Below are 11,738 nucleotides of genomic sequence, written 5' to 3' on the forward strand. Positions count from 1 at the left end.
TAGCCATCCACAGAAACCTTTTGGTATGAGACCAGTGCCAGCCAATCCAGCCAATGGGCAGAGCTTCACGCTGCGTGATTGGTCCTCATGAATGAAACTGGAGCAGTGTGTATCTGCACTGACAGCTGAGCTGTGTATTGAGGTCTAAATCTGTGGCTACCCCAGTGGGCTGCCCAGGAGTGGATGATAGGCCACCGTCCCCTATGGGGCTGGGGGTTGCGGGAAGACCTCTGGAAGCAGGGTCTGCAACAGGGGGCCACTATATATCATGTCCCCAGCCACTGGCCATTACAGGCCCCAGGCAATGATGTAGCTGATGTGCTGGCACAAGTCTGCTCTGCCTGTATACCACCGGTTCCAGCAGATATTGGCCCCTGGCTCTACTGAAAACTGGGGCATATAGGGGCCTGTACCATGCAACAGGTAGCGAAGTGATGGGGGCTATCATTGACCCGGGCACAAGCACAAGTTGCCGTGTCACAATGCCGCTGGTGTGCTGAGCAGCACCCAGAGAGATGGCGAGTAAAGAGTACCCTGGGGGTAGTGCCCCATGGGGCTAAGCCACTCCAGGAATGACAAGTAGACTACAAAGGGCCTTTGCCCACAGACTGGGAACACCATTATGTGTTCACAGGTGTGGACACAGCTACCGGTCTAGGGCTTGCATGGCCGGTAGCAGCTGATTAATGCCATACTGTGACACCTTTGGAGCACCTTGCGGTGGCCTATGGCCAGCCTTATTAATCTCCAGTGATAGAGGCACTCATTTTACTGGACAGGAGGTGCAGACCTGGGCCCACGCCAATGATGTGCGGTGGCAGTTACATATTCCTTATCGCCCACAGGCAGCTGGAATGGTGGAGCGATTCAACGGCTTACTGATGGATAAACTGCGCACCTTGGGCCCTGGCTGGCGCCATTGGTATACTAACCTCCCACAGGCTATATGCCTTCTGAATGAGCAGCCCCATTGAACAGGGTTGTCTCCCCTTGACAGGGTTGTAGCAGGCTTGTCCGGGCACCACTGCTAAACAGTTCTTGCCCCGAGCCTACCAAGGTGCTTTGCTCTTACCAGCCCCAGAACCTTTAGCAGCAGGTAAACAGACCACCTGGTTGTGGCCCTGAATTATACAGGTAACACAAGAGCTGTGGGTGGAGCCCTGGGAACAGGGCTTATGCAATGGGTTGCGAGTAGAAACCTGGATTTGCATTTGGCACACGCTCTTGCGAGTGTCACTCCCAATGACGGCAGAGGGTTCATTGTTAATAGGGAGTTTTGTCCTTAGCCTCTGGCCCATTCTTCTCTATACTGTGACACCAGTGGAGACCCCCTGGCCTGCTACCCTTGGAGAAACTATCTGGTATCACAGGCCAGGGGCAGCTCTTCTCCCAGCCACCCTTCTATCTCAAGATGGGCAGGTGGCCTGCGTCCTCCTGGAAGGACGGGACTTGCCCCTAATGGTCCCTTTGTCTGCTCTATCCTATCCTATCCAACAAGGAACAGTGTCATGTCCTAGGCTCATGTGTTTGCTGCTGTACACAATGTTTCCCGCTGCTGGATGTGTACTGAACTGCCAATGGAAGCGGCTGAGGGACTGCCGTGGCACATTACTCCAGCTATGGCTGAGAACTGGACGTGGCTGCCCACCTGGACCACACCTGAATGAAACCAGCTATGGCAGGCCATGGAAGAACTGCTCTGCTGCAATCATCGCAACTCCCCGCCCCTCATAGGCTATGCCATTTTCAATGGGTGGGGATGGCTGGCGGGAGAACATGTGGAATTGCAGGAGCAGGCCCCTCACTGAATAGAGGAAGTAAGATCTGCGCCCAACTGTATCATGAAATGGCTACCACCGAGCTGTGTGCTAACGCCACTCTTGCTAATATTTCCAAGGTCTGGTGGGATGGGAAATGTTATGTTGGTACAAGCCCTCCGACTGGCTACCTGCAGGGTATCTCTGGGTCTGCAGGCACTATGGCTGGCCCTATTTGCCCGCTGATTAGACTGGTCGTTGTACATGTGGATGTCCCTATTTAGCTGGATGCATATTATCTACCTTGTCTCATAATTAGGATCCCATATATCACCACTGGCACCAGCAGAAACGGGCAGCTTGGTGGTTCTACCCACTGGCGTTATTCATTCCAGGGGTGGGATCCATAGATGTAGAATTACAGGTAAAAGCTTTAGCCCAGCACACCGCACAGGCATTGAATGCTAGACGTCAGGTTGTAACCCTTTTAATGGATGAAACCATACAAATGCAGAAAGTAGTTCTGCAAAACCGCATGGCCCTTGACCTTCTAACCACTGCCCAGGGTGGCACCTGTGCCCTACTCCATGTAGAATGCTGTGTCTACATTCCTGATCATGCCGAACAGGCACAGGTAGCTCTCCAGGTAGCTTGGATACTGAAGTCCAAGCCATCCATGCCCTGGGAGAAGACCCCTTGACAACTTGGTGGAATTCCTTGGAGTTTTCCTGGCGGTGGACAGTAGCCATCCTAGCCCTTGTAGCCTGTAGCCTCGTAGTATTTTGTTGTTCTTTATAGTGTTGTTGTGGATTGTGGGCCCAGGGTAGTGCCCTCTGGGCCAGATCCCACGCCACAACCCTGTAGGGGTGGAATGTGGGTCCCAGGTCTGGCTGTGATCCAGGCTTGCAGCTAGGGATAGGACTCCGGATTTAAAATGTTACATTAATGTAGTAAGGCACCTGAGCCTAAATTATGCAAGTATGACTCAGCTTATTGTTTATTATGCATGTGTGGCAGAATGCCACTATTGTCTCTGACATGTATAGAGCCCATGCGGTCCCCTAGTGCAGAAGTGTGCGTTCCCCGCAATAAAGTTGGTGCCTGCTGTTTCATTCTCATGTTGGCTCCTCATGCAATCTTTCAACTGGTGTCTCACCACCAAAGCCTTCCCTTCTTGATCAGCTTGGTGCTGACACTTTGTACCTGGATAGACAGCTGCAGGAGGCCAGCACCTCAGGACTGCTGAGTGTGGGTAGAGAGGCCTTCTCTGGGGCACCAGAACCTTCATTGTTACTGCCCAGTTGGCCTAGCATGAGCGCAAGCGCTCTCTGCAGGACCCAGGCAGTGGCAGGTCAGCTAACGTCTCCGCCATCCTCAGTGTGCAATGTGAGTGTCCCTGAAGTAGGCAGGAAGAGAGGGTCTCTGCCCAGGGACCCCCAGCAGCCACCTGGCAGGTGGTCTAATAGGACATTTCACCAACACTTAAGCACTTTGCAACTATTAACTCACTTTAATCCTCACAATAATCTTATGAGGTAATTACTAGTGTTATCCTCATACTACAAATGAGAAAACAGGCACATAGAAGTTAAGCAATCTGGCAGAGGTTATACGGCTGGTGGGTAGCAGAGCCAGGATTCAGATCTGGACATTTGGCTCTAGAGTTTATACTCCTGATCACTACGAAATGCTGCACATAAGGTAGACTCAACCATCCAAATAGGTCCCTTCTGGGTTTGGGAATAAAGGGCAAGGAGTATGAGGGGCTGTGGTGAGAGCATATTGGCCTCTGCTTTGCACCAGTTAAGCTGGAGATTGTCCAGGTCGGGGCCAAGTACCAGCAAGCTCAGGGTCAGGGCCTCCTGGTTGTCCTTTTTGCCTTGGTCCTTGCCAACCCACCTGTCAATGTCACCGGGATGGACCAGGATGGGCCAGTGACTGTCAACAACTCCAAATTCCTGGTACTGAATGCCCAGAACTACCCCTGGCTCACCAACCACACCGTGTAGCTGCAGCTCCACAGCCTGGCACACAACCTGTCCATGGTAGCTACCAATGATATGGGTGTCACCAGTGCCTCGCTTACGACCCCAGGTGAGCACAGCCAGCAAGTGGCCCAGCAAAGCCTCCAGTGAGTGTGGAATCTCAGTACAGAAATGGGAGGATTTGTTGCCCTTGCGAATGAGCTGTCCCAGCCACCTTGAGCAGGGAGGACAGAGTAGTGCAAACTGAGTATTTCATCTCAGAGCTGGGGTCCCTGCCCACTTGGAATCTAACCAAAGGATGACCTGCAGGACTCCTGACCACCTGGATGGAAGTGCCACTGCTGGGCATCATTGTGGCTGGAAGGCTTGCCCTGGGTACCCTGGTAGCGTTCAGCACCTTGGTGGCCTACCTGTTCTTCAGGAATGAGAAGACCAAAGGTAGGGCCAAAACAGCGGGGGCAGAGGGTGGCTGGGGGAGTTGAGATGAGGTCAGGATGAGCAGCAGGGCAGTAAGGAGGGCTGGGCAGAGCAAGTACCCCAAGGTGTGGCCATCCCAGATGGCAGATTGGGCACCAGGAACAGCACCCCGGTCCCAGAGCTAGTGCTGAGCACTTGAGAGGCAAGGGGTCTCTCAAGGTGGGGCAGAGCCCAGAGTGAGTGGGCACACTGAGAACAGTGGCATGATTTCTTTCTCCTTGAGCCTGTCCCAGTACCCATCTCTGATCTCTAGGTAACTCTTTCTGGGGTTGAGTGGATGGGCTGAATGGAGATGCAGCACGGGAACAGGTGGGAATCTGCAGTTGCTCTAGAATAGGCCCGAAAACAGAAACCTGCCTGCTGGAGCCAGGGCGTGTCCCAGGTTTTGTCCGCCCCGTAGTGACTCCAACAACCTTAAGCTCAACAGCGTGTATCTGTCACAAGAGAACATGTCACTCCTGTCCAACCTTCAGCTTCAAAGACCTCGCTCCAGATTCCCGAGGTACTTCTAGGACCTTCTGTTTGCCCCTGCATTGTCTATAAAGGTGCCTTTAATAAAAAGCGACACCTTGCTTCATCAGGCACACTCCTTGTCCTGGGCACCATCCCCTTTGCCACCCAACAGAGAAACCAGCAGACCAGAACCAGCCAGAACTTCTGGACCCAGAGTCCAGCAGACTCCTCACCAGCTGAGGTACCCTCCTCCTCTGCTCCTTAGTCCTGGTGCTTGTGCCTCTGAGTTCCCAGGGGCAGAGTGGTCTCCCAACTTCCAAGAATGGGCATCTCTGACCTTGCAGGTTTCACCTGCCTCCTAGTGCTGGGCTACAGCTATCGAGTGTCCAGTGTGAGCAGTGATGAGATCTGGCTCTGAGCTGAGGGTGAGACAGAGGGTGCTGTGGCCACTGGGCACCCTCCTACTCCTCCAAGGCTTCTTTCTTTTACCTGGCCATGTTGCCAGTGAGAAGAGGCCATAGCACTGCCATTTTTGCTTTCCCCCTAGCTGAGGTGCCCTTTCTGTCATCCCCATGATGGTTTCATTGGGATCTGACCCTCAGGGGCACAAATGTCCTTGGCAAGGCTGCCAGCTGGACCTAAGCGCTTATTCTAACTCAGGTTGGAGGCCTGTATGTAATGCCCATATCCAGACAGAAAGAGCTCTTTGCCCAGTGTGTTCAGAGTTCATCTGGCATCTAAGCGTGTCACAGCCCTGTTGGCTTGGGCCTGCTCTGTGCCCCATGCCAGTACTCCACAGCATGTGGCACAGTAAGCCTGGGGGCATGCCTGGTATGGGGCCAAGGCGGTCCCTGCATGGCTTGGATTTCCTTCCCATGCTGTGCAGCTTCATTCCCTGGGGGACCCTGCTAGCTGTATAGAACCAAACTACCCTTTGCACAGAAACCAACCCCTGTCCCAGGGTCTTTGACTAAGCACAAAGTAGCCCCTTCTGCTGCATACCTCTGCCCTTTCTCTGCTGCCTCTGTCCTGCCTTCTTTTGGGCATCATGGGTTATATGCTGGACCTTCTCCACTTCTTCACTGGGCACCAGATTTCCCCTTGGCCTGGCCGCTGGTGGTGCTAGTGCCTGGTGTTAGCAAAGATCAGGAAGAAAAGAGGGAGGTGAGAAGTCTGGTGGTATCCAGGAGCGCATGTAGCTGTGCTTCATTTTCTTAGTGTTAATGCTTTGAGCACATCCTCTAAGGCCCTCTCTGTGGCTTCCCCAAGTCTGGCCTTCCTGGGATTAACTGAGTGACCTGAGCCCTCCAGGGTGATGGGTTCCTCTTCAGCATGTCTCCCCTGCCATGGCACCCTAGCCCTGGCCAACCCTTGACTGCATCATCAACAGGAAGCCACTCTTCCTGTCCCACGCTCTGTTCCTCAGAGGATGGTCATATTGGCACATAATTCAACAGTGCCAGAAGCTTTAGGGGGCATGGGGAAAGGGGAAGACCACATACCCCCAAAGACCTAAGAACACTTAACAAAGCAACATGAAAATGACTGCAAATTAGTAAGAGTGTGGAGTATATTTTTCTCTTGTTATCTTGTTTTGTGATTTTTCTCATATTACTGCCTAGGGCAGTGCTGAGCACACAGTAAGTTCAATAAACTTGACTGAGTGAATGTTACATGTGTTTCAGTCTTTCAAATACATTTCTTAATGAAATTTTTAGATCACACAGTAGAGAAAATACAGCAAACACCCACCACTCAACATGTTGAGTCAACATTTTGCTTCAGATCTTTTAGCTTTAAAAATAAATAAAATTATTTAATTATACTCCTCCCAGTGGCAGGGATGGTGTTTTCTACTTTGGGAGTGCCTGGTGGCAATCATAGATATAACTAGCTACTGAGTCTACCTTGGTCAATGTCACTTGGCAGACTCTCCCCATTCCAGACTGTGGTGAAGCCACACTGAGCCCCTTTGCCCTGACTGGGAGCCACACTGAGCCCTCTTTGCCCTGACTGGGAGTACAGATGGCTGCGATTTTCAAGAAAAAATTTTTCTAGGGGATCACAAAGGCATAATTATACCTTTTTTAGTGACAGCTTGGCTTAGCTTGCTTAGCTGTGGGTTTTCCAGCCACAACTTTCCCCTGCCTCTCCTCTTCAGTATTTTCCTCCATGAGAGTGGCTAAGGCTGCCCCAGCCTCCTGAGAGGAATGTCGTTCCAGCCTCTACTGATTTTGCTTGTAAGCTCCTTCATGGCGCCAGAACCTTTAAGAACCAGGGTGCCCTGCTGTCAATTCTGTTGACCTTCTCATCCACTGCTCCCTTTGGGAAGCCCTAGAGCCGCTTCCTTGATGGTTCTTTGGCTAGGAGCCTTGTGTGCTTTCCTCTTAGCTGCACTGAAGGTCTTACTTTAGCAGAAAGGTTTGCTCTTCTGGCAAATCTCCCATCCTTGCTAATGTTTGGTTAGGAGTGGACTTTTAATTAGTGTCCCAAGTCTCCATATATGTCCCTTAGATCAGAGATTCCTTTTACCTTTATTGAGTCACAAACTCATTGGAGAATTTGACAAAAGTTAACTTTTTCTCCTGGAAAAATGCAGATTAAAAAAACTTGATTATGCAGGTCGAAGCCCATCAAATTACAACACGATGAACCTTGAAAACACTATACTAAATGAAAGAAACCAAATCCTAAAGACCGCATATTCTGTGACTCCATTTATATGAAATACCCAGAATAGGAACATCCAGAAACAGTGGATTAGTGATTTCCAGGGACTGGAGGGAAGGCAGAATAGAGTGACTTCTAACGAAGATGGGGTTTCTATTGGGGGTGATGAAAATGTTCTAGAATTAATGATGAACAATGCTCAGCTTTGCAAATAGACCAAAAACCACTGAATTGTACATTTTGCAAGGGTGAACTTTATGACGTGAATTCTATCTCAAAGTTTTAGTTTAAAAATTCAAATGATAATTTGATTTGTACATTTCACTATGTATGAATTTCACTTGACAAAAGAATCATAAATAAATACTGAATTCTAGTTAATTATATGCATTCTAGTATTTAGGGGTAAAGTACACTGATCTCTGCAACTTATTTTGAAATGTATCAAAAACCAAAATGGATTGATGAATAGACAGAGGTGTGGATAGGAGATAAAGCAAATGTAGCAGAATGTTAACTGTAGGATTTAGGTGGTGGGTATGTAAGGATTCATTGTACATTTCTTCCAAAATCTTTTTATTTGACAATTTTCATAGTAAAGTATTGAGAAGGGATCCCTGATCTAGTTCCTCTGATATTCTGAAAGCTTTTTGGTCTTTCTGAGGATCGTGGAATTTTCAGCACTACTAATGCTCCTGACACGACAGTTCTCTTTTTCCTGGGAAAGAACACCAATTTTTAATATACTTCAGTTTAGTAAATCTTTAATCTTTATCCTCTGATGAAAGGCAGGTTGCTTGTTACCTTGAGCTGGGATGTACAGCTGTCCGACATTTGGGTAGACATAGCTCTAGTTGTATTTTCCCTCCTAGACTATGTTTTACCGAATTCCTCCAGACACAACAGACTTTAATATGAACTTGTAAATATTAATGTTCAGCTTAGCGCATTGCTGGTGGGTATGTGCAGCCACTGTGGAATACAGTATTGCAGCTTCTCCAAAAGTTAAAGCTAATGATCCAGCAATTCCCAAAAGAACTGAAAACAGGGACTCAAACAGTTATTTGTACATCAATATTAATAGCAGCATTATTTGCAATAGCCATAAGGTAGAAATAACCCAAATGTCCATTAAAAGATGTATGGATAAAGATAATATAGTACATGTATACACTGGAATATTACTCAGCCTTTTAAAAGGGAAGGAAATTCTGTCACACACTACAACATGGATGCCCTCTGAAAACATGCTAGGAAAAATAGGCCAAATACAAAAGGACAAATTCTGTTTGATTCCACTTACATGGTACCTGGAATGGGCAAATTCATAGACAGGAGACAGAAGTTACTAGAAGCTGGGTGGAGGGGGAGGGAGAGGCAGGAGTTATTGTTTAATGGGTACAGTTTCAGTTTGGGATGACGAAAAGGTTCGTTCTGAAGCTAAATAGTGGTGATGGTGGTGATGCTTGCACAATCATGTGAGTGGACTTAACGCCACTGAAGTGTATGTTAAAAGTGGTTAAATGGTGAATGTAATTTTATGTATATTTTACTCTGATTTTTAAATTTTGATTACTGATTTCATCTTCTTACTAGTTACAGGTCTTTTAAATGTTCTACTTCATCAGTTGTGGTAGGTCCTTTTCATCTACATTATCCAAGTTGTCTACAGTTATTCATAGTACTCCCTAATTCTTTTTATTTCTGTAGAATTGATAGTAATATCCCCACTTTTATTTCTGATTTTAGTTATCTGAGTCTTCTCTTTATTTCTTAGACAATTTGGCTAAAGGCTTTTCAATTTTGTTCATCTTTTTGAAGAACCAACTTTTGATTTTGTCAATTTTCTCTATTGTTTTTCTGTCACCTATTTTATTTACATCTGTCTTAAGCTTTATTATTTCCATTTTTCTGCTAGCTTTGGATTTAGTTTATTCTTCCTGTTCTAGGTCTTAGGATTGTAAAGTTAGATTGTTTGAGAATTATTTTTCTTAATGTAACCATTTATAGCTATAAATTTCCCTCTGAGCACTGCTTTTGCTGCATCCCATAAGTTTTGGTATGTTGTGGTTTTGTTTTTATTTATATCTAAATATTTTCTAATTTCTCTTGTGATTTCTTCTTTGACCCATTAATTAAGAGTGTATTGTTTAATTTCCACAAATTTGTGGATTTTTAAGTTTTTCTTCTGTTAATTTCTAACTTCATTCATTGTGGTCTGAGAAGATACTTTGTATAATATCTATTTAAATCTACAGAGACAATTTGCAACCTAAGGTGTTTTATCCTGTAAAATGTCCTACGTACACTTGAGAAGAATGTGTATCCTACTGTTGTTGGGTGGAGTGTTTTGTATATGTCGTTAGATGTAGTTGTTTATTGTGTTGTTCAAGTCCTCTATTTCCTTACTTGTGTCTGGTTGTTCTATCCATTATTGAGAGTGGGGTACTGAAGTGTCCAGCTCTTATTGTAGAACTGTGTCTATTTCTCCCTTCAATTCTGTCAACTTTTGCTTCGTATTTTGTGAAGGTCTGTTATTAGGTGTGTAAATGTTTATAATTGTTATATCTTCTTGCTATATTTCATGTTCTTTTTGTAAGTTTCCTAATCTTATATCCTGAATGTGGAATCTTATCTCTCTGTAACAAATTTGTCTATATATTGAAATAATCCGAAGAGTTTTAAAAATTACAACTTCCTGTATCCTACCTCCAGAAATTGTAATTTAATTAATTAATCAGTTGAATCATCATCAAAATGAAAAGATAACCTACTGAATGGGAGAAGATCTTTGCACAGGATACATCTGAAAAAAGGGTTACTATCCAAAATACATAAAGAACTAATACAACTTAATACCAAAAAAAAACCCCCAAACAATTCAATTAAAAAATGGGCAGAGGACCTGAATAGACATTTCTCCATAGAGGACATACTGATGGCCAACAGACAGAAAAAGGTACTCAACATCACTAATCAGGAAAATGCAAATTAAAACCACAATGAGATGTCACCACACAGCTGTCAGAATGGCTACCATCAATAAATCAACAAACAAGTGCTGATGTGGAGAAAAGGGAACTTATACACTGTTAATGGGACTGTAAATTAGTGTAGCCACTATGGAAAACAGTATGGAGATTCCCCTCAAAAATTAACAATAGAGCTGCCATGTGATCCCACAATTACACTTCTGGGTATTTATCCAAAGAAAACAAAAACACTAATTCAAAAAGATATCTGCACTCCCATGTTCACTGCAGCATTACTAGTAATAGCCAAGCTATGGAAGGAACCTAGATGCCTATCAACAGATAAATGGATAAAGAAGAGATGGTACATACCTACAATGGAATATTACTCAGCCATAAAAGAGAAATGAAATCTTGCCACTTGTGACAACATGGATGTACCTAGAAAGTATTATAAGTGAAATAAGTCAGAGAAAGATAAATACTGTACGACAGCAGTTATATGTGGAATTAAAAAAAAAAAAAAGACAACAACAACAAAATAAATCAAAACAGAAAAAGACCCATAGATATAGAGAACCAGGTGATGGTTGTTACCAAAGTGGACGGTGTGGCCAGGATGGGAATTATAAAATCCCCAGTTGATTCTAATGTACAAACAAGTGTGACAACTGCTGGTCAATGAATATTATAGTTATACTATAATGTAAATGTGTTTATATTACATATTTAATAATTATATAACATTATTATATTGTTACATGTAAATATTATATTATATTGTATTATATTTCTATAATACAATATAATATAATATAAAATAGTTAAATCGTAATTACTGTTTTATTTCTCTGATTTCTTTTGTCCTATTGGTTTTAGTCTCTATTTTTCGGGCTTTCTTCAAATTTCTGCTGATCTCTTGACTATACATTCATACCAAAGAATGAGAGTTGCAAACATGTGTGCACGCACACACACAAGAAGGAAGCTGGATATTTGCTTAAAGGTTGTCAGTATCCGTTAAGTCTTTTCTCTGGTGGATCAGTTCTCCAAGAGAAGGCTCTTCCACTATTCTGTTTCAGAGGTATAAGCCTATAAGAGGGCTGAGGATCTCACTGCTCATTCCTTTATTTCATCCTATTTTAAATATGGCCCCTTATTCCTGTCCTCATAGCTGCTTGATGTTCTCATGTCCAGAGCCTCCTTGATTCAAAGGTGACTCTCTTCTGTTGGAGTAAGGAGGTGGGCAGCGCAAGTAGAGAAGTTTCAATCTTTCTACAAACTGTCAACCAATCTGCCTGTTTTTAGCCCCACCCTGCACACATGCCATTAGAAATATCTGGCACTTTTAATTCCTCATCCTTTCCATGGTTCTGCAGTGTCAAATGGCTTACTTCTTTTCAGTTTCTCTATTCCTCGCCTCC

General features: G+C 45.1%; 1 long non-coding RNA gene across 1 annotated transcript; it reads right to left on the minus strand.

Moving 5' to 3' along the window:
• Positions 1-7,901: 7,901 nt before the first annotated feature.
• On the minus strand, positions 7,902-10,743 carry LOC111733757. The gene is made up of 2 exons (XR_002778157.1): positions 10,687-10,743; positions 7,902-8,060 (listed from the first exon to the last, which is right to left on the minus strand). It is a non-coding gene; the product is annotated as an uncharacterized LOC111733757 (long non-coding RNA).
• Positions 10,744-11,738: the final 995 nt, after the last annotated feature.

Source organism: Pteropus vampyrus, unplaced genomic scaffold (genome assembly GCF_000151845.1).
Source record: "Pteropus vampyrus isolate Shadow unplaced genomic scaffold, Pvam_2.0 Scaffold633, whole genome shotgun sequence".
Classification (NCBI taxonomy): Eukaryota; Metazoa; Chordata; class Mammalia; order Chiroptera; family Pteropodidae; genus Pteropus; species Pteropus vampyrus.